This window comes from Chiloscyllium plagiosum, chromosome 16 (assembly GCF_004010195.1).
Source record: "Chiloscyllium plagiosum isolate BGI_BamShark_2017 chromosome 16, ASM401019v2, whole genome shotgun sequence".
Taxonomy (NCBI): Eukaryota; Metazoa; Chordata; class Chondrichthyes; order Orectolobiformes; family Hemiscylliidae; genus Chiloscyllium; species Chiloscyllium plagiosum.
Window position 1 is genome coordinate 48,583,397 of NC_057725.1, and position 25,526 is coordinate 48,608,922.

At 42.1% G+C, this 25,526-nt stretch overlaps 1 protein-coding gene across 2 annotated transcripts in view; it reads right to left on the reverse strand.

Annotated features, from left to right (window-relative positions):
* dagla (diacylglycerol lipase, alpha) overlaps positions 1–25,526 on the reverse strand; it is a 388,180-nt gene that overhangs the window by 313,887 nt on the left and 48,767 nt on the right. The window contains exon 3 of one of the 2 annotated variants that reach the window (XM_043706006.1): positions 16,392–17,124. The gene's annotated coding sequence lies outside the window, so the exon portion shown is untranslated. Of the gene's footprint in view, positions 1–9,775; positions 10,242–16,391; positions 17,125–25,526 lie in introns of those variants that run through there. The other variant, XM_043706009.1, reaches the window with a different exon arrangement.

The window sequence follows — 25,526 nt, forward strand, 5'->3', positions numbered from 1 at the left end:
CAATTTTGAACCCTTCTGACATGCAAATTACTCCTTTTTTCATCATTTCCTGGGCAGATTATCTTTATGACTAAACTGACTAATGTAAAGCATTCATTTGATACCTCAGCCACACCCTCTGCCAACATATGTCATCCCTCTTTGTAGACTGAAGCAGTCCTATCCCTCCTTTTTCATGCAAAAAAATACAAATTATAATTAGAAGTAGGACATTTGGTCCTTCAAGCCTACTCTGCCATAACTAAGATCATGGCTGATCTATCTGTGTTGCAAATCTTTTTGATTTGCAATTTATCTACTTTCATATCAAAATATTCAATTCCTGTCTGGCCAATCTTTCCAACCTGCTTATTCCAGCTATCAATCTAGTAAGATTCCTCTGAACCACCTCCAATTCAATGGCATCGTTCCTTAAATAAAGAGACCAAAACTGTGCACAGTTTGAGCAATGTGGTCTCACCAATGTTGTGTATAACTGAAGTATGAAATCCTTATTTTAATATTCAATTCCTCATGCAATGAAGGCAACATTTCTCCTGACACACACCAAGTAATTCACTTCACCTACCCTCCCAAACCCAACAACCTCCCCAACCTGACCTAATACTCTGGAAGGGCTGATCTTTTTTAAAATAAAAAGTGGAACCAGAGAAAGTTTAAGAACGTTGATTGCTTAATTTGAACAAGAAAAAGAAGGAATGCTTGAAGACTCCAGATAATTTTAACCATGCCAAGTTAAATAGATCACAGTCTAAGAATTAGTATAATTTTTTTTAACAGAATCTAGAAGTATTACAACTGCTGAAAATCTGAAGAGTTACAATTTAGTTCATACCTAAAAATGAAATCTGCTACACTGTCAAATGATAATGTAACATTCTGCTATTGTACTGCCTTCTACAAAAAGTCATTTTTACAATCGTTCTAATATAGCATCAATAAATATTCAACATGGACTCTGCCTGAACTTACTCACGTTTCTTACAAGAATTTTAAATTCACAAGTGAACTCAGACCCTATTAACTGCTATGGAAAACTTACACGTGTCACAGGGTTGTATGCTAAAAATCTCTCATTTTTTCCCTAGTTCAGTCTCAGCAGGAAATATTTGCTTCTGGCACAAATTACTTTTCATTTTTACAACAAAGGGATCCATGTCAAGTATATCCATCAGAGGTTAAAAGTCAGTTACAAAAGTCTAGTATAAAAGTAAAAAGAGAGAGGTACTTTAATATGATCAATGCAACAGTACTGAGAATAATACGCCAAAAAAAAGTGGTGTGTACATTTCTGTTCTAATGAAAAGCCAGAGTTCAAATCAGGTAGCGATTTGCATGGTGACTGAATGGGCAAACAATAGAGGATTGATATTGCATTATGCTATGGTTTTTGGCTTCAAAACAATTGCAAAAACTATGAGCATACACATAAACAAAACCTTACATCTCTTGATAAAGAGACAGTCATGAGTTATTTTGAATAGCCTGCACTATGTAAATTTGGGCAGTCTTGTGGTGAGTGGGTGGCATGCCTGCTTCAAAGCCAGAAGCTTAGGATTTGAGTCCCACTCCAACACTTGATGGTAAAGGAAGGTTCACTCAAAATGTGGCCAAACAGATTAATAATCCACAAAGCATTTCAACAACCGCCATTGGCAGGTCGAGTGCAAGAGGGATTCCTGTCAGCCATGGAGGGAAGTGGGGCAAGAGCAAGCAGGTGGGACTAGTTTAGTTTGGGACTATGTTCAGCATGGACTGGTTGGACCGACGGGTCAGTTTCCGTGCTGTATGACTCTATGTGATGAACAGAATGTTAGAATTACTACAATCCCTATCCATAGTTCCAGACGACAATTGCATTTAAAAAGTGCACACTGCCACAACTCAAGACTCCCTAAGCAAAAGGGGATACATTACCATGTAAGTCAATTGCACCATTCATAATTTTATATTCGGCTGATTGAAATCACCACAAAGCCTTTTTATCCCTCTATAATCACCTACCTTATCATAAAGAAAACACTCTTCTTACTCTGATGAATGGTAGCTTTGTACCTCCAACATTTAGTGCATCTTGACATCGTATGTCTCAACAGCTTACAAATAGATCCCCCTTCTTTGCTGACCACTATATCTCTATACATTATATCCATTATAACTCTTTGAAGTCAACTTCTTACTTTCTAGAATAGCAACACAAAAGATATTTGCTGGGAATTGCCCATATCAGAGCTAACTCTTCAACTGAGCATGTTCTAAATCACATACAATTTACTTAATATCATCCTCTATTTTTGATCACTGAAAAAATTCAAATTAAACTTACAGTCTCTGCGTGAATAGCCAATTATGGTAAAACATTTTGTTTCTAAATCTGAAAATATTTAACTTCCCCACTCATTTTTCCCTTAATAATTCCGAATCTACTTTTTATTAATTTCCTAATCAATAGAAACAACCATTTAGTACCACCCAAAATTCCTTCTGTTCATCATAAACAACAAACAGATGGATTCAACCCTTTTCCTGGAAATGTCCTTTAACAAACACTCAATCACAGTGAAGCAACACTTTCATCTTAAATTTAAAATTTCTTTCACAAGCAACAAAATCATGAGTTTTCCTTTATTTTATGGACCTTATGGCCCCTTTCTATGGAAAGGGGCAGGCAATAGCCTAGTGGTATTACCGCTGGAATGTTAATCCAACAATGCAGGCAATGTTCTGAGGATCCCAGGTTCAAATGCTACCATAGCAGATGGTGGAATCTGAATTCAATAAAAATTAAGAGTCTAACAATGACCATATAATCCAATGTTGATTATTGGATTATAGTTCTTTAATGCCCTTTAGGGAAGGAAACTACCATCCATACCAGGTCTGACCTAATTGTGACTCCAGACCCACTGCAATGTGGTTGACCCTGAACTGTCCACTAGGCAATTAGGAATGGGTGATAAATGCTGGCTAGGCCAGCAACACTCTCATCCATGAATAAATAAATTTTAAAAAGATATCCCATTAGCACTTCCTTTGCCCTTGTACCACCAACTCTTATTGTTTAATTTTTCCTGTTTCCACACTTTTACAACCTTCTCTTTGTTCTTTCACCCGACTCTTGTGTCCATAAAATTGTTTGATGGTAATAGCACAGAAGCCATTCACTGTATTGTGTTCATGACAATACTCTGCAGCAGCAACACACCTGGTTCCATTCCCTCACCTTCCCTCATAGACCTGCATATTTTTCTTCAAACAATTTAACAATGCATTCATGCAGAATTAACTAATCTGTCACACCACAATTCTCAGACAGAATATTTCAGCTCCCAACCACCCACCATCTAATAAATTTTGTATTATGGCCATTGATTTTTCACCAAACAATTTAATACCAGATTAGATCCGAAATGAGTAGATCCTTCAGATGAAGCGATATCCCTATTTCCTTACTCAGGTCTACAGATAGATCATGTGTACAGGGAGCTCTCCTAGGTACTGGTTATCTTTCCTGACTCAATCAGAAGCATAACAAAAATTAAAATGATGTCACATTTGATGCTCTTGCGAAGTTCTTTCTTTTCTCTTTCATTATGATAGGTGTCTTGATATCACTTCATTATCGTACGCTCTAGTAGGTACAGAAACATTTTAACATTGTTTGCTCCATATTCCTAACCATGGAGTTACACTATCTTATGATAACAACATTTTATACCATCAGGCCATAATGCTAAATTAGAGAAGTATGAAGACACAACATTTAATGACTTCAAGCAAAAAATACTTGAAACAACAAGTTTAATTGCTGTTTGCAGATTAAAATATGGCATTAACAGGGAAACGCCTTCTTGAAAAGAAAGTATGACACCATCACCCTTCTTTCACAATATGCTTTACAACGTTTTTTAAACATTTTTTGAGAAGATGATTTTGATTTTTTTACAAAAATATAAAATTACAACAAAATAATGGAACAATCTTGCAATATAACTATAACCGTAAACAAACTACTTCTCTATTCCACAATCTAGGAGAAAGGAAACTCTACACAAACTACAATTCAATAAATAACTAAATCAAAACAAAAACAAACTAAATTAAACTGAGTTAAACCAAGGCAAGTTAAATTAAATTACGTTAAGTTACAGCACTCAGCGCAATCCCACCAAAGCTCCCCATCACCGGGAGCATCAGTTAACATATCCATATTTGTTCAGAATTCTTCCTCCAAGGGGCCCCTGGGCCACCAGACACAGCACTCCTACACAAAGGCCCTAACCAATATAGCCGATAGGTCTGCGCCACATCCTATTAAAAAAGTTCAACTTTCTGGTGCACCATACTTGTAAGGAAGTCCGGGGGGATATGCTCCATAACTAACCCACCTCACCCAGAGAGTCCTGGGTGATTTTTCGACACCTAGCTCATCAGAATGTTCTTCCTCAGACAAAATGAAAGAATACTAAACAATTTCTGTCCAAACAGAGGAGATTCGGCAAACCCAAGAGGTGGGACACCGGATCTACCTTGACCTCGGTTCCCAAGACCCCTTTCAAAACACTCGCTATAGCGCCCCAATACCTACGAAGCTTGTGGCACAAGAAATGAATAAGAGTACCTATATCTATTTTACATTTGGGACACACTGGAAGATGCTCCTGTCTTAAATTTTGCAAGCTGCTCCAGTGCCAAATAAACCTGTGGAGTACCTTCAATTGCATAGCCTGCACTCTACTGCAAATCAAAATTTTCCTTACGTTCTCCCAAATATCCTCCCATTCCTCTGGTGAGCTCGCCACCCCCAATTTCAGAGCCCAGATTCCACACAACTGCTTCAAGACACTACCTCCTAATGCTTTACAACTTTTAACAGTGGTGTAATGTCTCCTCTATGCGAGATATTCTTAAAAACTTCAGTTAATACCATACGTAGATGGAACATGATGCTAACAAAATCAGCAAAAGGGGCATGGGATGTTTCCTGTCAAACTCATATCACATGATGTATAGTTCAAACTTTTCACTTCACTGTCTGGAAATAATATGTTCTAGCTATTACTGTCTGGCCAAGGAATATCCAGAGAAGTCACTACTATTTTGACAAAAAAAAAATTTGAATTCATGGCCTTTGACTGATTTGAAAATTAAAACTACAAAAAGTTTTGGAATTACTCAACAAACCTGACATCATCTGTGGAAAGAAAAAAAGCTAATGTCTCTGGTTAATGACCCTTCATCAAAACATGATCTTCAACCTGAAAATGTTAACTTTGATACTCTCCAGATAATTCCTGAAATTCTGAATATTTCAAGTATTTTCTGCTTTCATTTCGGATTTCCAGCATTTGCACTACTTCACTTTGAAAATTCAGGATTCTTAATATTCAAAAGTTTTAAAATAATTGGGAATCGAATCTAAAAGATTAAACATCAACGACAAATACATTTTGCACAGATTTTTGCAACAATCAGCCACACCAGAGGCCAAGATTGTTAGTTAAAATTTCTGGTCTACACTTTGAGCAGCTGTAGTTAGTTCCTTGGTAAGTATAATGAAATTCAGTAGACAAGTCACATGTACTCTAAACAAAGCTAATAGGTTACTGAATATATTTTCACAAGCCCATCAAATCACAACCTAAATCAGAAAAAATGGATCAACAAAACTTACAAATAGGAGTAACAATGATTTATGGTGCTTCTAACTAAAATGCAGATTGCTGCTTATCTTGATCAATAGTTCCCATTTTGTTGAATTGTATCAAATAATTAAGGCAGAAGATTATGAAGATGACAAGCAGCAAAATGGTGCAAATCTCCTTTTCGTTTTACCCCATATTCTACAAGCATTGAAGTCCCATTTGTTTGCTGCATGATACAAAGCGAACAGAAAACATGATTTTGTTTCGGATAATTTTGCATTGGGAATTTTTAAGAAAATCATTAAAAACAGCAGAAAATATTAAGAGTATTTATTTTCCAAGAAAAGGAAAAGGTAAATAGAAATAGCAAAAAACAGGGTTTTGGTCTCCTGGCTTTGTCAATCAGCATTTTGGTGCAGAGCCAGAAAAGCACAATGATTGTTCCACTGTAGTTGTAAACAGGTCCATAATCAACAAAACATAAGATAGGGTTCTCAGCAAAGAAAGAATGAGACAGGGATAAACAGTGAATTGTGTTTCCGGGCACTTGTAACTAATACTTTTATACTTTCAGTGATCCCAGATTTGTTAAAGACATCTAAGCCTGGAAATAAGAATGACTTGACAGAAGCTTCACTCTAGAGAAACAAAAAATTATGAATGGAATCCTCCTCTTCCCTCTAAATAAAATCAAAGCAAAAGAAGGTTTTTTTTTTCCCCCTCTAATGCTTCACCACAGGATCACACATTCTCTCTCAAATTCACTGTTTATACTCAACTTTACAGATAGCAAATTAAAAAGATTATTTTTCAGACTAATTACTAGTTATACACAGCAAACTTTCTATTAAATAAAGGTAATAAGCTTTTAAAATATTGTGGTTTAATATATGTCTGCAAGTGACAATTCAAACTTAAATCCTGCAAAATTTAAAGGAATAAGAAGCTAGCATATTCATGGGAACAAACTTTATTTTATTACAGAAAGCATGTTTTAATGAAGCCATAGCTGCTTCAAGCATGCTGCAATGACAGGAGAAATTCCTCTGCTACTTTACTTTATTGTGTAAATCTTCAAATCCTGGTGTGTACACTTTTCATTGCTCAATTTATTATTTACCCCCTCCCAGCCTCACACCATACAATACTGTTGGAACAGTAAGACGATTCTACTCTGCCGCTTCATAACTACACTATTAGAGTTATGACACGTTTCTTCAAATGAATTGGAGTACCAAGCACTGCTTCTCCTTTCTACATCAATGGTAAGAATTGCTGTTTCACCTTATTCCCTCTTTTACTGATAGCTATTTACCCCCATCGGTCATTTGCACTTAACTAATTTCACGCAATCTTGATTCATGTAAGTTGGCTTCCCAACTCAGGAACAAAAAAAAGGAACCTATGATGGATGTTCATCAACCTAAAACAATAACTGGGCTTCTCGCTCCACAAACAATGCCTGGCCCAAGTATTTCTAGAATTTTGTTTCGATTTCAAGAGTGAAGATTTCTGTAATTCTCTAACTACTGTCTCAATATCTATCTGCTATCACTAGTAGATGTTGCACTATTCGAAGAAGAGTTCACCCTTTAACAACAAAGCAGAACACCTAATCGTCTAATCATGGGATTTTTTTACTAACTGGTACTGCTTGTTTCATACTTCATGTATTGTTTGGAATCCAGGTATCCTTCCACTAAAGCTGTCCTTTCCACTGTTGCTGCACTAGATCATTTACACATGCCCACATGCACCCTATCCACCTGTCAGTACACACGATTCCTTCCACTTCGACATCATTGTTGTGGATCTTGTTTCCTGTCTCATTTTACCAGACACTCCCAACTCCGAACCAGTCATCACTCAGGACAAGCATGTGCTCAGAAGAATCGATCAGAAATCAGAAGCAAGTAAGGCTCAGTAGAGGTGCAATAAACACGATAGTGAGGGCATAAAGAGGGTCAGTGAACAGGAGGCAGCAAACAGGATGGTATGGGATTAGGAGGAGTGGAGGCCAGCAGAGGTCTGGATGTGACGCAGATTAAAGCAGACATAATAAAGACTCAGAAGAGGGGTGGTAAATGAAAGCTGACAAGACAGACACACAATGTCAGCAACAGGAAACAATATAGACTGACTAATTGCCGAGTGCGGCAACCGGAACTTGTTTCTAGTGAATCTACTCTGCACTCCTCAAGAATAATATATTCATTGCAGGCTGTTATAATCAGAACTGCTTGTTATACTGTAGGTGTGATCTAAGGCAGGATTTAAACATGACCTCTACAGTCCCTTGTATTCAATTCCTCTGGTTAGAAAAAGTCAATATTCCATTAGACATTTTGAATTTTTTTTATTATTATTTGTTCATAGCACATGGACATTGCTAGCTAGGTCATAATTTAATGTCGATCCTTATTGTCTCAGAGGACAGTTAGAATGTAAGCCAGACCAGGTAAGGATGACAGATTTCCTTCCCTGAAGGACATCACTGAACTAAATCGATTTTTACAATAATCAAAAGGTCATTACAAGGTCACCACTGAGCTCGTCCATGTTACTAGGAAATGAACCTTGCATTCTGGATTACCGGAAACGAAACAATATATGAGCAGGCATGTCTTGTTGCAATTAACCAGGACCTTGTGAGACCACATTTCGATGTTGTATGCAACTTTGGCCTCATCTGAGGAAGGACTTTCTTGCTATAAAGGGATTACAGCAAAGGTTTACCAGACTTATTCCTGGGATGGCAGGACTAACATACAAAGAGAATTGGAATCAGTTAGGCTTACATTTTGGAGTTCTGAAGAATAAGTTGTGGGGATGGGGTGGGGGTAGGAAATCTCATAGAAACCAATACAATTCCAACAGAACTAGACAGGGTAGATGCAGGAAGGATGTTCCTAATGGCAGAGGAGTCAGGAACCAGGGGTCACAGTCTAAGAATAATGGGGTATACCATTTAGGGCTGAGATGAGAATAAATTTCTTTATCCATCCAGTGGAACGCACTATTACTGAAAGCAGTTGAGGCAAAACATGATTTCAAGGAGGAGTTGAATATTGCACTTGAGGGCTAAAGAGATCAAAAGACTATGGAGGAAATACAGGAACTAAATGTTGAGTTGAATAATCAGCCATGATCGAAGGGCTGAGTGGCCTACTCCTACTCCTATTTTACATGTTTCCATGAAAGATGCCTTAAAAATAACTTGCATTTATATCAGAGCATGCACATGAGATTAAACGTACAAATTTCCAGTACAATATCTATAGCTCAGTTATATGTTTCATAAACTTGTCAAGTTATCAGGAAAGAGTTATGGATATTTTTCATCAACACAAGAAATGATTTTTAAATAAACATTTTTTTCCAATGAGCCATATTATAAAACCTTACTGTAAAATACTCCAATAACTAGACTGCACAATGCAATAACCAATTTATTTTTCAGTAAATTAACTTAAAAATCCAGTATTGATGACAAAAGTGTAAAACTACATGAAAATCTAAAGGTGAAGCCAAATCTTAAGCAAAAGTTCAAATTGTTCAAAAACTAAATTCAACTTTCCTTAATGACTAATCATTGCTATTTCAGTAATTTCAAAAATGATTCTGCTTACTTAACTGATATTTCAAAACTTGTTACCTAATTAACAAAGCATGCACCAAAAGTCCTAAATTCCCCAATTACACTAAATTAGGCACTTTAAAACTTTCAAAGTCAACAATACATTTTTCTGAAAATAACATTAACAGTCCTGTCTGCAAATCAATTGTAATTTTGATTAGCATAGATTCAATATTTACTGAATACTGAGACTATTTTCTTTTAAATTCAGTGTTTTACGCGATCTAGTCACACCCTTGCTAAGTCACCAACCTGTAGCTTCTCACTGAAACAGCAGTCTCAATTCTCATTTGAATTTACACTGCATGAAGTAACAAAATCAAATGGAACAAGCTGTTTTCATTGCTAACTTTATCCTTTAAACTGAAAACTGGTTTGAAGTAATAACATTGAAAAATGCATAATGGCAACAATTTTAAACTACAGGTAGGTCTCCTATAACACACATTTACTAAACACGATTTTGTGGTAACACAATTTGTGAATTACGGACTTTTTATTATTAAAGCGAACTCCCATTCACTGTTACACAACTCTATCCCCAGCACTAGCTGCACAGCAAAACCCAGCCTCAGGGTCCTCTGTCTTAAAAACGCAAATTCAGTGTGTTCAGTTAAAAACAGGAACGTAATCAGCTCGACAAGCCTTGAAATTTAGCTTGAAACTGGGAATCGTAGTCTACGTTTAGAACAAATTTTATTTCAAACCGGGGAGAATCTTGAGGAGGACTAGACTTCTACGTCAGCATCACGTGGTCAGTTGGCTCGTGCGCTTTCTGGTGAAGAGCTTCATGAAAGGTATGCTGCTGTAGCCAGTGATTTAATGTGTTAAAATTACTGTATTATTTCATTAAAATATATGATTTAAAGATTTATTTGGACTGTACTATCGTTCGTGTTAGGCTAACTCCTATTTTTTTCTCGATTTTTACTGATATTTTTGGTGTTTTGCCCCAAGCCCATTTTTCCCATAGGCCCCATTATTTATATTGCACGATTTTCTATAACATTGTTCATAGAAGAATCATAGAATCCCTACAGTGTGGAAACAGGCCCTTCGGCCCAACAAGTCCACACTGACCCTCTGAAGAGTAACCCACCCAGACCCTATTCCCTACTCTTTTATCCTATATTTACCCCTGACTAATGCGCCTAACCTACATATGCCTGAACACTATGGGCAATTTAGCGACCGATTCACCTAACCTGCACATCTTTGGAATGTGGGAAGAAACCAGAGCACTCAGAAGAAACCCACACAGACACTGGGAGAATGTGGAAACTCCACACAGACAGTTGCCCGAGACAGTTTGTACATGGTTTGAGTATCTACATCTGGGATTTAAGCCATTCCTCTTTGAAACCTTAAACTATTTTTCTTGCATCAATAAATTCAACACTTTCCAAAAACAGGAATTCTTTCTGCAAAATCCAAACTCAATTCTTTCAGATGGCGAAAATCTGTTTCATCGCAGTGCAGAAATACAAATGTTACTCAAACACTGTACTAAATTTGTTTTTCTTGCAGCAACCTAAATAGTTTTGATTAGATTGCACAAAAAGCATATGAAACTTGGAAAACATCAGGAAGTAGTACAACTGGATATTAACAGGACAGAGATGGATTTGTGGAGTAATTAGAAAGAAGAAAATTAGACCCAGCACATCATGGGGTCAGTGAAGATTGACAGAGCATTGAAGAAAGCAACTGAGTGGAGATTGAAATGGTATGGGAGAAAAAGGAAATATGGCACGATGAGTAAAGGAGATGAGACTACGAAGAATATGGCCCAAGGCCAGATGGAAAGACATAGTCACAAGAGCCTTAAAAGCAGTGGACTGCTGAAGAACAGGTGACTGACAGAAGATGATGGAGAAGGGTAATCAACCAACATTGTGGTAATCCCAATGGAAACAGGTGAAGCAAGAGATGATCTGACGATATTCAAAATTTTGTTTCTCAGTAGTACCAAAAACAGACTAATATGCACCAGGCTAACATTTCCACATATGTATATGTAAAGCATTTCTTCAGTACATATTTCTTTTTTATCAAACAAATCTTCTCCAACAATCCCTCACCCCTGCCCAGTCAGGTTGTTTTAGTCATTTGTGGGATGTGGGTGTCACTGGCTGGCCAGCATTTATTGATTACTCCCAGTTGCACCTGAGAAGGTGGTGGTGAGCTGTTGTCTTGAACTGCTGCAGTCCATTTGCTGTAGATAACCCAATGCCCTTAGGCAGGGAATTCCAGGATTGTGACCCTGTGCATTGAAAGAACAAGAAAATATTTCAAAGTCAGGATGGCAAATAGCTTGAAGGGAACTTGCAGACGATGGTGTTCCCATGTATTTGCGGTCCTTTTCCTTCTAAATGGAGGTGGTTGTGGGCCTGGAAGCTGCTGTCTGAGGATCGTTATCAAATTTCTGCTATGCATCTTGTAGATAGAAGCATCAGTGCTTGCTGAACGTCAGCCCTGGATGGAGTGGATGCTTGTGGATATGGTACCAATCAGGCCGACTGTTTTGTCCTGGATGGTGTCAAGTTTCTTGAGTGTTGTTGGAGCTGCATCCATCCACGCAACATTCCTGAACTGTGCTTTGATAATGGACAGGCTTTGGGGAGTCAAGAGGCAAGTTACTCACTACACTCTTCCTAGCCTCTGACCTACTGTTGTAGCTAATGTATTTACATGCCTCGTCCAATTGAGTTTCTGGTCAATGGTAACCCACAGAATATTGATAGTGGAATATTCAATGATCGTAACGCCACTGAATATCAAGGGACAGTGGTTAAATTCTCTTACTGGAGATGGTCTTAGCCTGGCATTTATGTGGCACAAATGTTACTTGCCACTTGTCAGCTCGAGCTTCGATATTGTCCTGATCTCACTGCATTTGTACATGGACTGCCTCAGTTCCCGAGGAGCTGCAAACGGTATATACATTGTCGATGATTGCACATCCCCACTTCTGAACTTATCATCGAGGGAAACCAATGTAGCAGCTGAAGATGCTTTGGCCTGGGATTTTCAGACAAAGACTCTTTGGTCCTTGGCTGATTCAACAGTTTATAATTTTTTCCCAATTTTTCAGTATGCACAGAAAAGAGGAAAAGGAGAATAATTGCACAGACTATTACATGAGTCTTTAAAAGACTGCTACCAATGTTTCCTTCCTAAGTTTTGCCAACGGATTTCTTACATCTCTCCAGATATTGATCTTGTTCATCTACATTCATTCGACCATTAGCCACATACCACAAATAGTGCAAAAAAAAATCACATGCTATTCCGTTTACAGTGATTTAAATATTTGTCTGCAGGTGGATTTGAAAACAAAGAACTCAGTAAAATCTGGGATACTCAGATGATATACAATGTTTAATTCAATGGTAAGAAGCAACCCCTCAGCTTGTGCCAAAGATTCAATTGCACAGACAAGAATACAAACTGGATTGCAGCATACAGAGCAATAGGAACACTGAACCTGGGGATCCGCTAGGTTGCCTAGTCAGAAACATATTCATCATAGTTAGGTACATAACTTGAGCTGACATCTGGGCTCATCAGTCCTCCTTATTCATGCCAACTAAAATCTTAAAAGAGACTCATCCAATAAGATTCCATCTCTGGCCTATTTCCGATTGCAAACCCTTTAGATGAAATAATAAACAGATTCCATCATTTGGAATCTTCTCCTCAATTTGTATTGATGCTTTTCATTATGTCAGGTACACAGCCATTTAAGTCATTTAAGTCAAAGCTTTCCAAGAGGAAACCTATATCTAGTTCATTGCAAATCCCCAGACATCAGAGGAATATATACTTCTCTGCCCCCACATGCTAGATCTTTCAACACCCCAATGTTCAGAAATTATCCTAGATAGACATCAACTTTGCACTCTGTCTTAAGTACCAACTTGGCCAAACATTGCTTCCATACGAGCTTTCCCATGTAAACTTACAGATATCAAAAATTCACAATGTCGAGATATTTACCCACTGCATGCATCAGTTCCATTTACACCACCACCCCTGCTCCAGTAGACCATCCACATCCTGTCCTGCACAGGCCACACCCCTGTTCCAGTGGCCCCTCAAACACACGCTGCGCCCCTGCTCCAGTGGCCCCTCAAACACACGCTGCACCCCTGCTCCAACGGCTCCTCCAGGACAGACCGCGCCCCTGCTCCAACGGCCCCTCCAGGACAGACCGCGCCCCTGCTCCAACGGCCCCTCCAGGACAGACCGCGCCCCTGCTCCATCGGCCACCGGACAGACCGCGCCCCTGCTCCATCGGCCCCCGGACAGACCGCGCCCCTGCTCCATCTGCCCCCAGACAGACCATGCCCCTGCTCCATCTGCCCCCAGACAGACCGTATCCCTGCTCCATCTGCCCCCAGACAGACCGCGCCCCTGCTCCATTTGCCCCCAGACAAACCGTGCTCTTGCTCCATCTGCCCCAGGACAGACCATGCTCCATCTTCCCCCAGACAGACCGTGCCCCTGCTCCATTTACCCCACAACAGACCATGCCCCTGCTCCATCTGCCCCCTGACAGACCGTGCCCCTGCGCCATCTGCCCAATGACAGACCGTACTCTTGCTCCATCTGCCCCCTGACAGACTGTGCCCCTGCTCCATCTGCCCAATGACAGACCGTGCTCTTGCTCCATCTGTCCCAGGACAGGCTGTGCCCCTGCTCCATCTGCCCCAGGACAGATCGTGCCCCAGCTCTATCTGTCCCAGGACAGACCGTGCCCCAGCTCCATCTGTCCCAGGACAGACCGTGCCCCAGCTCCATCTGCCCCAGGACAGACCGTGCCCCAGCTCCATCTGCCCCAGGACAGACCGTGCCCCTGCTCCATCTGCCCCAGGACAGACCGTGCCCCAGCTCCATCTGCCCCAGGACAGACCGTGCCCCAGCTCCATCTGCCCCAGGACAGACAGTGCCCCAGCTCCATCTGCCCCAGGACAGACAGTGCCCCAGCTCCATCTGCCCCAGGACAGACAGTGCCCCAGCTCCATCTGCCCCAGGACAGACAGTGCCCCAGCTCCATCTGCCCCAGGACAGACAGTGCCCCAGCTCCATCTGCCCCAGGACAGACCGTGCCCCTGCTCCATCTGCCCAATGACAGACCGTGCTCTTGCTCCATCTGTCCCAGGACAGGCTGTGCCCCTGCTCCATCTGCCCCAGGACAGATCGTGCCCCAGCTCTATCTGTCCCAGGACAGACCGTGCCCCAGCTCCATCTGCCCCAGGACAGACCGTGCCCCAGCTCCATCTGCCCCAGGACAGACGGTGCCCCAGCTCCATCTGCCCCAGGACAGACCGTGCCCCAGCTCCATCTGCCCAATGACAGACCGTGCTCTTGCTCCATCTGCCCCAGGACAGACCGTGCCCCTGCTCCAACTGCCCCAGGATTGACCGTGCCCCTGCTCCATCTGCCCCAGGACAGACAGTGCCCCAGCTCCATCTGCCCCAGGACAGACAGTGCCCCAGCTCCATCTGCCCCAGGACAGACAGTGACCCAGCTCCATCTGCCCCAGGACAGACCGTGCCCCAGCTCCATCTGCCCCAGGACAGACCGTGCCCCTGCTCCATCTGTCCCAGGACAGGCCGTGCCCCTGCTCCATCTGCCCCAGGACAGGCCGTGCCCCTGCTCCATCTGCCCCAGGACAGACCGTGCCCCAGCTCCATCTGCCCCAGGACAGACCGTGCCCCAGCTCCATCTGCCCCAGGATTGACCGCTCCCCTGCTCCATCTGCCCAATTACAGACCGTGCCCCTGCTCCATTTGCCCCCAGACAGACCGTGCCCCTGCTCCATTTGCCCCCAGACAGACCGTGCCCCTGCTCCATCTGCCCCCTGACAGACCGTGCCCCTGCTCCATCTGCCCAATGACAGACCGAGCCTCTGCTCCATCTGCCCCAGGACAGACCGTGCCCCAGCTCCATCTGCCCAATGACAGACCGTGCTCTTGCTCCATCTGCCCCCTGACAGACTGTGCCCCTGCTCCATCTGCCCAATGGCAGACCGTGCCCCAGCTCCATCTGCCCAATGACAGACTGTGCTCTTGCTCCATCTGCCCAATGGCAGACCGTGCCCCAGCTCCATCTGCCCAATGACAGACCGTGCCCCTGCTCCATCTGCCCAATGACAGACTGTGCTCTTGCTCCATCTGCCCCAGGACATACCGTGCCCCTGCTCCATCTGCCCAATGACAGACCGCTCCCCTGCTCCATCTGCCCCCAGACAGACCGCTCCCCTGCTCCATCTGCCCAATGACAGACCGTGCCCCTGCTCCATCTGCCCAATGACAGACCGTGCTCTTGCTCCATTTGCCCAATGACAGACTGTGCCCCTGCTCCATCTGCCCAATGACAGACTGTGCCCCTGCTCCATCTGCCCAATGACAGGCCGTGCTCTTGCTCCATCTGCCCCAGGACAGACCGTGCCCCAGCTCCATCTGCCCCAAGACAGACCGTGCCCCAGCTCCATCTGCCCCAGGACAGACCGTGCCCCAGCTCCATCTGCCCCAGGACAGACTGTGCCCCAGCTCCATCTGCCCCAGGACAGACGGTGCCCCTGCTCCATCTGCCCAATGACAGACGGTGCCCCTGCTCTATCTGCCCAATGACAGACGGTGCCCCTGCTCCATCTGCCCCAGCTCCGTCTGCCCAATGACAGACTGTGCACGTGCTCCATCTGCCCAATGACAGACCGTGCCCCAGCTCCATCTGCCCAATGACAGACCGTGCCCCAGCTCCATCTGCCCCAACACAGACGGTGCCCCATCTCCATCTGCCCAATGACAGACCGTGCCCCTGCTCCATCTGCCCAATGACAGACCGTCCCCCTGCTCCATCTGCCCAATGACAGACCGTGCCCCTGCTCCATCTGCCTAATGACAGACCGTGCCCCTGCTCCATCTGCCCAATGACAGACCGTGCCCCTGCTCCATCTGCCCGAGGACAGACTGTGCCCCTGCTCCATCTGCCCAATGACAGACCATGCCCCTGCTCCATACCCTGAAGCTGCAGTGCCTCCACCCAGTGCTGGTATCCCCGGTGCGGTTCGTTAATGGTTTCTCCTCCCCCATGTTCCTTACCTGGCAGGGGCAGTGTCTCAGGCTCCGGGGTAACGTACCCGCTCATCACTATCTCCAGCCTGCGGCTCCGTCGTACCCTCCGGCTCGCGGGAGCGGCGGCCAAGCATCGCGAGAGCGCGCCACCGCCTATTCAGCGGGAGCACGCGCAAGCCGAGGCCGCCTGAAACCGAGCGCGCGCCGCTGCCGGGCGTCACCAACCGTCAGTTGACAGCACGCTCCGGCTCGACTGGGCTGGGCAGGGGACCGAGCTACACATTTGGGCGCGTTTTAGGTCGTTACACGAGGACGAACGACGGGTACGCGCACTGCTCACGCTCGCGACTGCGCCCTGCGTTTGCAGTAGGCGGTGGACGTTAATCGGCGGCGGTGTTTTGCTGCTCAAATTGGAATGACATGAGTCAGAAATAATTACACAATAATCAGGTTTGTTTCCTCTGAGGAAGCACTGTCATCATTAATCACCAGGGATTATAACTTGTTGATGCTGAACTCTGTAAGAACCTCAGCGTTCAGCACCCCCGCCCAAGTGGCGCATGTTTCTCTGAAATATCGTGAACAGTGCTGTTTTTGAGACGTGAAATAAATCACCGATCGGCCGATAAAAAAAAAATCCTCCCGTGATTTATTTTTGTTGATGGGTCACAGCGTGGCAAACTGTATCTTGATTAATCAGACGTCAGATTTAGCTACGAAAACAGTAATTGATGGGAGAACTCAGCAGGTCTGACAGCATCTGTGGAGGAAAAGCGGAATTAATGTTTCGGCCCAGTGACTCTCCTTCAGAACACACATTTGGTTTTAAGAATGTCCGTCCCACCCTTCCTTTAAAAAAAGAGACCTGTCATCTGCTTTGTGCACCTTGCTTGTCCAATTTCTTGCAGCACTACAGTGCCTATATCTCAAAAGTACACATGATGTAGTAATAGTCGATCTCATGGGAAAGTCATTTTTGGTCTCGTTTTAGATCAAATAATCTGGAATTTTCCGTATATCTCGTGTAAAAGTCAACCCTAGTTCTTCTCAATAACAGATCAATGTTTATGAGTCAGTGTGCCAGCTCAAGCTTTCCACTCTGCCGGTTGTTCTGCTCCGCTCCAGGTCTTTTTTTTGTGCACGAATCTTTATTCAAATTTCCATCACCAGGAAGAAAGGACACACCCGAGTGACCAGTGACCAGCAGTGCCCTTCAAATCAAAGGGCAATGCTGTGTGATCAAACAGTGAAGGGGAAGACAGGGATTAAATCAAGCTGGAGGGGGAAATAATGCACTCCACTCCCTGCGGCACCCACCTCTCCCTGAACAACTCCAGGGTGTTGGTGGACACCATGTGCTCCTTTTCCAGAGACACCTGGGCTCTAACGTAACCGCAGAAGAGGGGCAGGCAGTTGGCCATAACGGCCCGCTGCCTGGACTTATTTATGGCCAGGCCCAGGAGCAGACCCGCGAGGAGGTCTTCAGACCTGCCCTCCCTCCCCACTCATGGTCTTCAAGTCAACTGGCTGTTATGTTCCAGGTTTTCAGAATTAGCATAATTAGTTGATTTTTCTTTATTCGTTTGGAAATCAATTGGACTTCTGCTAATGATACAGTTTGAATTTTGATAGGCATGAATTTCAGTCCCTCAAAAATAGTATCCATGTAGTAGTCGACCTCATAAATTTGACCTTTAAAAACTAGTCAAAAGAATTTGACTATTACTCGAGTATATACTGTAATTGGCTGCAACACACTTTTGGTTATCTTGATTTCAGAAAAAATGCTATATAAATGCATACATTTATTCATTTAAAAACAAAACACCATTCCATATGTTAACTAAGCTGGCCCATGTTGAAAATAATGAGGCAATTTGTATCATAGCTGTTATTCAACTAATGCGGGTCACACTCATGCAACACATTTATTTTTTAAAAAAAACACCTACTCCAAAGTTGGAAGTTTAATACAAAATTATTGCAAGTTTAAGAAGATAATCCATAGCTGAGTCAGAGATAAAAATAGAATTATTGCAGAAACTCAACAGGTCTGACAGGCATCTGTGGAGTGAAAAACAGATTTGATGGTTCAAGACCAACAACTCTTCTTGGCATACCCAGTGAGATTTTTGAACACTTTCTGTCTTTCACACTTTAGATCTTCAGTGTCTATGAATGTTTGCTCTTTTTTGCTCTCCTTTACAAGTATTTTTGCTTTTAACTGTCAAGAGGTGAATTTCAAAGAACACTTAAAGAAGTCTAAGTGAATGGGCAGAAGACAAGTACATAGAACCAAGATGTCTGAAGTTGCAATCTCCAATGGTAAAACAAAGGAAGAGTTGGATGTACAAGAGGCACTGGTCAGTGGGCAAGAGAATACTGTGGGGAATGTAAAGCTGTAGAAAGTTACATACACATGAAATGAGTTTAAACCAACAAAGAGAAAACAAATTGATAGATAGGAGTGATGAGGGAGCAGGACCTGGCATACATATACATATCAGAGGAGAGTCTAGATTAGAGTGGTGCTGGAAAAGCACAACTGGTCAGGCAGCATCAGAGGAGCAGGAAAAGCGAGTCCTGATGAAGGGCTTTTGTCCGAAACATCGATTTTCCTGCTCCTTGGATGCTACCTGGCCGGCAGTACTTTTCCAGCACAACTCTGATATAGATTCTAATTTCCAGCATCTGCAGTCCTCACGTTTGCCTAAAATCAGGGGAAGGCAAACCATCGGGAAAAATCTGAGAGTCAGAATTAATCTCCACTTGGAGAGGCAGGATTAATCAGGAACCATCAAAGGGAGATCACATCTGCCAGATTTGTTTGCGTTTTTTGAGGAAGTGACTAGATATATGGGTGAGGGTAGTGCATTGAATGTAGTCTGCATGGATTTTGTAAGATTTTTCACAAAGTCTCACATGAGAGACTGGTCAAGAACATAAGAGCGCATGGGATGCAGGGTAATTTTGCACATTGAATCCAAAATTCATTTCGTGGCAAAAGGGAGAAGGTGATAGTCCAAAGTTATTTTGTGACTATGCCTGTGTCCAGTGCTGTACCACAGGGTTTGGTGCTGGACCCTTACTGTTTGTGGTGTACATTAATGATATAGACACGAGTATAGGAGGTTTGATCAATAAGTTTGCAAATGACACAAAAATTGATGGTGTTGGAAATAGTGAAGAGGAAAGCCTTAGACCACAGGACAATATGGACAGGTTGGTCAGATGGACCGAATACTAATTAATGGAATTTACTCATGAAAAGTGTGAGTGATGCCTTGGAGAAGGACTAACAAGGCGTGGGAATACACTGAATGGTAGGACCATAGGAAGCACAGCAGACCAAAATGATTTCTGTGAGATCCTTGAAGACAGCAGGACAGGTGTATAAGCTGGTCATAAAGGCTTATGGGACACTTGTCTTTCTGAATAAATGCATTGAACACAAGAATAAGGAGATTCTAATGGAGTATAAGACATTAGTTAGACCACAGCTGGGGTAATATGAGCTGTTCTGGTCTCCTCACTATAGGAAGGATGTGACTGCATTTAAGATGGTGCAGAAGAAGTTCACCAGATTGTTGCTTGGGCTGGACCATTTCAGCTATGAAGAGAGACTTAGGCTGGGGTTGTTTTGCTCACAGCAGAGAATGCTGAAGAATGACCTGAGTGAGGTATAACAAATTATGAGGGGCGTAGATAGGAAGAAACTTTTCCCTGTTAATAGAGTGATCAATAACAGGGAGTATATGTTTAAAGTAAAGAATTGGAGAAATTTAAAGGGGATTTAAGGAAGAGTACTTTTTCACCCAGAGTGCAATATCTCGAACTCACTGCCTAAAAGGGTGATAAGGGCAGGAACCATCACTTAATGTAGTATGTATTTAGATGATCACTCAAAGCACCATAGCAGACAAGGGCTGAGTGGTGGAAAAGATAGGTGTTCGATGACTGACATAGACACATGGGCTGAAGGGTCTCTTTACTTACTGTAAAACACTATGACTCTATGAGGTATTTTAGTGAGCACATCATTACAACTAGAAGGGGAAGAAATTCTCCAGGACACTGACACTCAGAGGACACAGCTGCAGACCAGGCTCTTGCTCAGCTCCAGGAAGAAGATGGCCCCGTGGTGTCAATGATTATTAACATTGTACAAATACGCTAACAAACACAGGAGCATCAGACAGGTTTTTCGGAGACACTCAGCAAACTGAAATATCGGAGTGCCTCACCAACATTATTACTACTATGGTAACTCAGTCATGCATCTGGCTGTCTGCATGGACAATGAGAACTAGGTCCAGCTGTTGTTAATGCATGATGACTTACAGTTCATTGCTTTAACCATTAAATTTCAGCATCAATGTCAGGGTGACAGGAGAATGAGGGCCTTTGACATTTGAAAGGCATCCTTTCCTCTCAAGGAGACAGGCTGGTAGTAGTAGGCACCAGGGCTGAGGAGGAACCACAGAAAGGCCCCTGAAAAGTGTCTTTTCAGGAAATTTTAGAGACACTTTGTTCCTCCATCTCTACTCTGCCAGTGACCCCAACACTATACAATTGCAGCTGAGGAAGGTGAATCTGAATCTGGGCGGGACATTCTGAGCATGTCTGAGCCCTCAAACCACAAATACCCCTGGAGGTCATCAATGCAATCCTTTAAGACCAACAGGCTCCATTTAGACCGGCTCCCTTCACCTCTGCTGCAGACCCAGGACTGGACCTGAACAATAGTGCGAAGAAAGGGAAAACCCTGTGAGGGCATTTGGCATGAGTGGCACTTTATTGTACAGAGACTATGTGATGCTGAATATGTAGGCTGGATATATATTCATCAAAGATTGGTGAACAATATCAAACAGTGTGTCCCATTGGTTGTTCACAACAGGCAAGGTATTAATCATACTCAACGAATGAAACATAAAACACAGTGTTCAACATTAGATGTGATTTTGTGATTGTTCAACGTGTACCACATACAGATTGAATTGTCTGTATGACCAATTGAATTGTCAGTCCGACTTGTACAGTGGCACACTTTCATATACTGAAAGATGCATATGTTAACTCAAATGCATGGGTCTTTTCAGACATAAAAAATATGTATACGCATTGTGCCTGTTTCAATGGTTTATATTTAAACACAGATTAGCAATTAACTGTCAGCCATCATTTATTTGGTGCATTTTCCATGGCAATGCCTCTACCTACCAGAGTCCATTTGCTAACCTCTTCTGAGGGTATAAATATCATTTTACCTTATGTTACTTTTCTGAATATCTTAATGAGTGAAAGATGTACATTTTTGAAAAAAAACTTTTTTTCAGCAATACTACATTGTACTTATTGCTATCATGTAATAAACTACCTTGTTATACAAGACAAGTACCTCTTCCATTTAGGCTTACCAATGGCCTGTCCCCTACTACTGATACGCCCTGAAGAAGCCCTGAAGAAGGGCTTATGCCCGAAACATCGATTCTCCTGTTCCCTGGATGCTGCCTGACCTGCTGCGCTTTTCCAGCAACACATTTTCAGCTCTGATCTCCAGCATCTGCAGACCTCACTTTCTCCCCTACTACTGATAATTAGGCATGCTTTTGACTCAACAGAGAGAAACAAGGATTGGTGGCAATAAACTCCCCAACCAGTAGACAGTAAACATTACTTTCATCTTACATGTTCTCCACTATTTTCTACCTGTTTTTTTAATTTCAATTTTTATGGTGTAATCTGTCATTAGTTGTTGATGCTGCTGCAACCTACTTATAGTCTGAACAGTTTGCTACCATTCAGTTGGAGGAATGCAAGTTTAAGGAACAAGTAGAATTGCAATTACATTTATTTTCTCTTTAAGCTACTTCTTAGGGATTTTTGTTACTACATGAAATTTTGAAATTAATGAAAGTGACTGTAAGGCCAACAATAATGGCAGAATAGTAGCATGCAAATTAATAAGTATATAGAAACAGTTAATGGGGGCTTGCCTGAAGCTAAATCACCAAAGCATTCAGTATGAATATATTGATGCAAAGTAATTTGTTAGAAATCTTACTCTTCTTGCCTTTGATTTTGTGGCACATTACTCTTTTTGCTATTCTGGCTGTGATGTAAAATTACCATTATTGCTTAATGTATGATTCACAGCTTAGCAAATGAACTTTTTTATTTACTACTTTATAAAAAAACAATGCTCATCCAATTTTCATAGTTTGGGTAGATATAATCATTATAATTTTTTTTTACTGAGGTTCCAAGCTATTATGAATAATTAATTTATTAACATGTATTGTCTGGCAAGGCATGGAAAAGGTTTTACGAAGATGTCATATTAATAAAGTCTAATTATACTGCCAATTTGTCACAAAAGAAAATATCATTTTGTATTAATGATGAATTGATGAATTACCCTTTAATTTCTACATATTTTACTGTGTTTTTGAATCTCTTTCGATCATAACATTTTTCATCCAAAACTGCTAAATTGAGGCATCCTTGCAGACATCACATGATTTCATGATCTTGGAGAGTATATTAGAAATTTGGGTCCCCACCTGTTAATTACCACTGCATATTCCAACTATCACTCACATACTGCCCATAAGTGGTAATGCCATCAGCTGAACAAACTCATCTCTTATGTCTTGAATCCACTTTGCAAGTAAAGCAAACGAGGCACAAATATATCTCTCAACAGGTCATTCTGTTGAGGGTCTATTTCCAGTAAAATACTGGTAATTCTAGAAGTGAACACACAGAATATTATTTATGATATTTCTTCCAGAGGCTTTATTTTAAAATTAGTGCATCTTTGAGCATTTTTAAATTACTTCTTTTTCATACAAGATAATATACCACACACAAGCCTGGTGGAAAATACCAAATGCTAAATCCTCTATTGTTATTTTTATTGACTTTACAGCTTTCTCAAAATAATGAGCAACCAGAAAGCAACAGTAAAATTGATAAGCTCTATATTCCCTACAGCATATGCTCTAAAAGCCAATTCATGAGAGAATTCCCCGCAACACAGAAGATGGTGTAACTTCATGCAGAATGTATCCTTGACATATAAACCCGTGAAACATATTTGTGGCAGAGGGTCATAGAGGTCTCCAGCACAGAGAAAGGCTCCTTGACGCATTAAGTTTGCAATGGTGAAAACAATAGACCCCCTAATAGTAGTGAGAGAAATTGAGAAACAAACTTGTAAGCAGATCTCAGCTATCTGTAAGAATAATAGGGTAGTTATGGTAGGGGATTTTAATTTTCCAAACATCGATTGTTAATATGTATTGTCTGGCAAGGCATGGAAAAGGTTTTACGAAGATGTCATATTAATAAGGTTTGTCTTCTACATAACTTTACTTTCATCTTATATGTTCTCCACTATTTTCTACCTGTTTCTTTAATTTCAATTTTTATGTTTACATTTTTGGGAGTAATCTGTCATTGGTTGTTGATGCTGCTACAGCCTTGTGTTAAAGGTTTAGATGGAGAGGAATTTCTTAATGGCGTACAAGACAATTTTCTGATTCAGTATGCGGATGTACCTACCAGAGAAGGTGCAAAACTTGACCTACTCTTGGGAAATACGGCAGGGCAGGTGACTGAGGTGTCAGTGGGGAAGCACTTTGGGGCCAGCGACCATAATTCTATTTGTTTTAAAATAGTGATGGAAAAGGATAGACGAGATCTAAAAGTTGAAGTTCTAAATTGGAGAAAGGCCCAATTTTGACGGTATTAGGCAGGAACTTTCGAAAGCTGATTGGAGGCAGATGTTCACAGGTAAAGGGACGGATGGAAAATGGGAAGCCTTCAGAAATTAGATAACAAGAATCCAGAGAAAGTAGATTCCTGTCAGGGTGAAAGGGAAGGCTGGTAGGTATAGGGAATGCTGGATGACTAAAGAAATTGAGGGTTTGGTTAAGAAAAAGAAGGAAGCATATGTCAGGCATAGACAGGATAGATCGAGTGAATTCTTAGAAGAGTATAAAGAAAGTGGTGTATACTTCAGAGGGAAATCATGAGGGCAAAAAGGGGACATGAGATAGCCTTGGCAAATAGAATTAAGGAGAATCCAAAGGGTTTTATAAATATATTAAGGACAAAAGTGTAACTAGGGAGAAAATAGGGCCCCTCAAAGATCAGCAAGGCAGCCTTTGTGTGGAGCCACAGAAAATGGGGGAGATACTAAATGAATATTTTGCATCAGTGTTTACTGTGGAAAAGGATATGGAAAATATAGTCTGTAGGGAAATGCATGGTGACATCTTGCAAAATGTCCAGATTACAGAGGAGGAAGTGCTAGATGTCTTGAAACGGTTAAAGGTGGATAAATCCCCAGGACCTGATCAAGTGTATCCGAGAACTCTGTGGGAAGCTAGAGAAGTTATTGCTGGGCCTCTTGCTGAGATATTTGTATAATCGATAGTCATAGGTGAGGTGCCCCAGAAGACTGGAAGTTGGCAAACGTGTTGCCACTGTTTAAGAAGGGAGGTAAAGACAAGCCAGGGAACTATAGAACAGTGAACCTGACCTCAGTGGTGGGCAAGTTGTTGGAGGGAATCCTGAGGGACAGGATGTACATGTATTTGGAAAGGCAAGGATTGATTAGGGATAGTCAACATGGCTTTGTGCGTGGGAAATCATGTCTCACAAACTTGCTTGAGTTTTTTTGAATAAGTAACAAAGAAGATTGATGAGGGCAGAGCAGTAGATGTGATCTATATGGACTTTAGTAAGGCGTTTGACAAGGTTCCCCATGGGAGACTGATTAGCAAGGCTAGATCTCATGGAATAAAGGGAGAACTAGCCATTTAGATACAGAACTGGCTCAAAGGTAGAAGACAGAGGGTGTTGGTGGAGTGTTGTTTTTCAGACCTGTGGAGGCCTGTGACCAGTGGAGTGCCACAAGGATCGGTGCTGGGTCCTCTACTTTTTGTCTTTTACATAAATGATTTGGATGCGAGCATAAGAGGTACAGTTAGTAAGTTTGCAGGTGACACCAAAATTGGAGGTGTAGTGGACAGCGAAGAGGGTTACCTCAGATTACAACAGGATCTGGACCAGATGGGCCAATGGGCTGAGAAGTGGCAGATGGAGTTTAATTCAGATAAATGCGAGGTGCTGCATTTTGGGAAAGCAAAT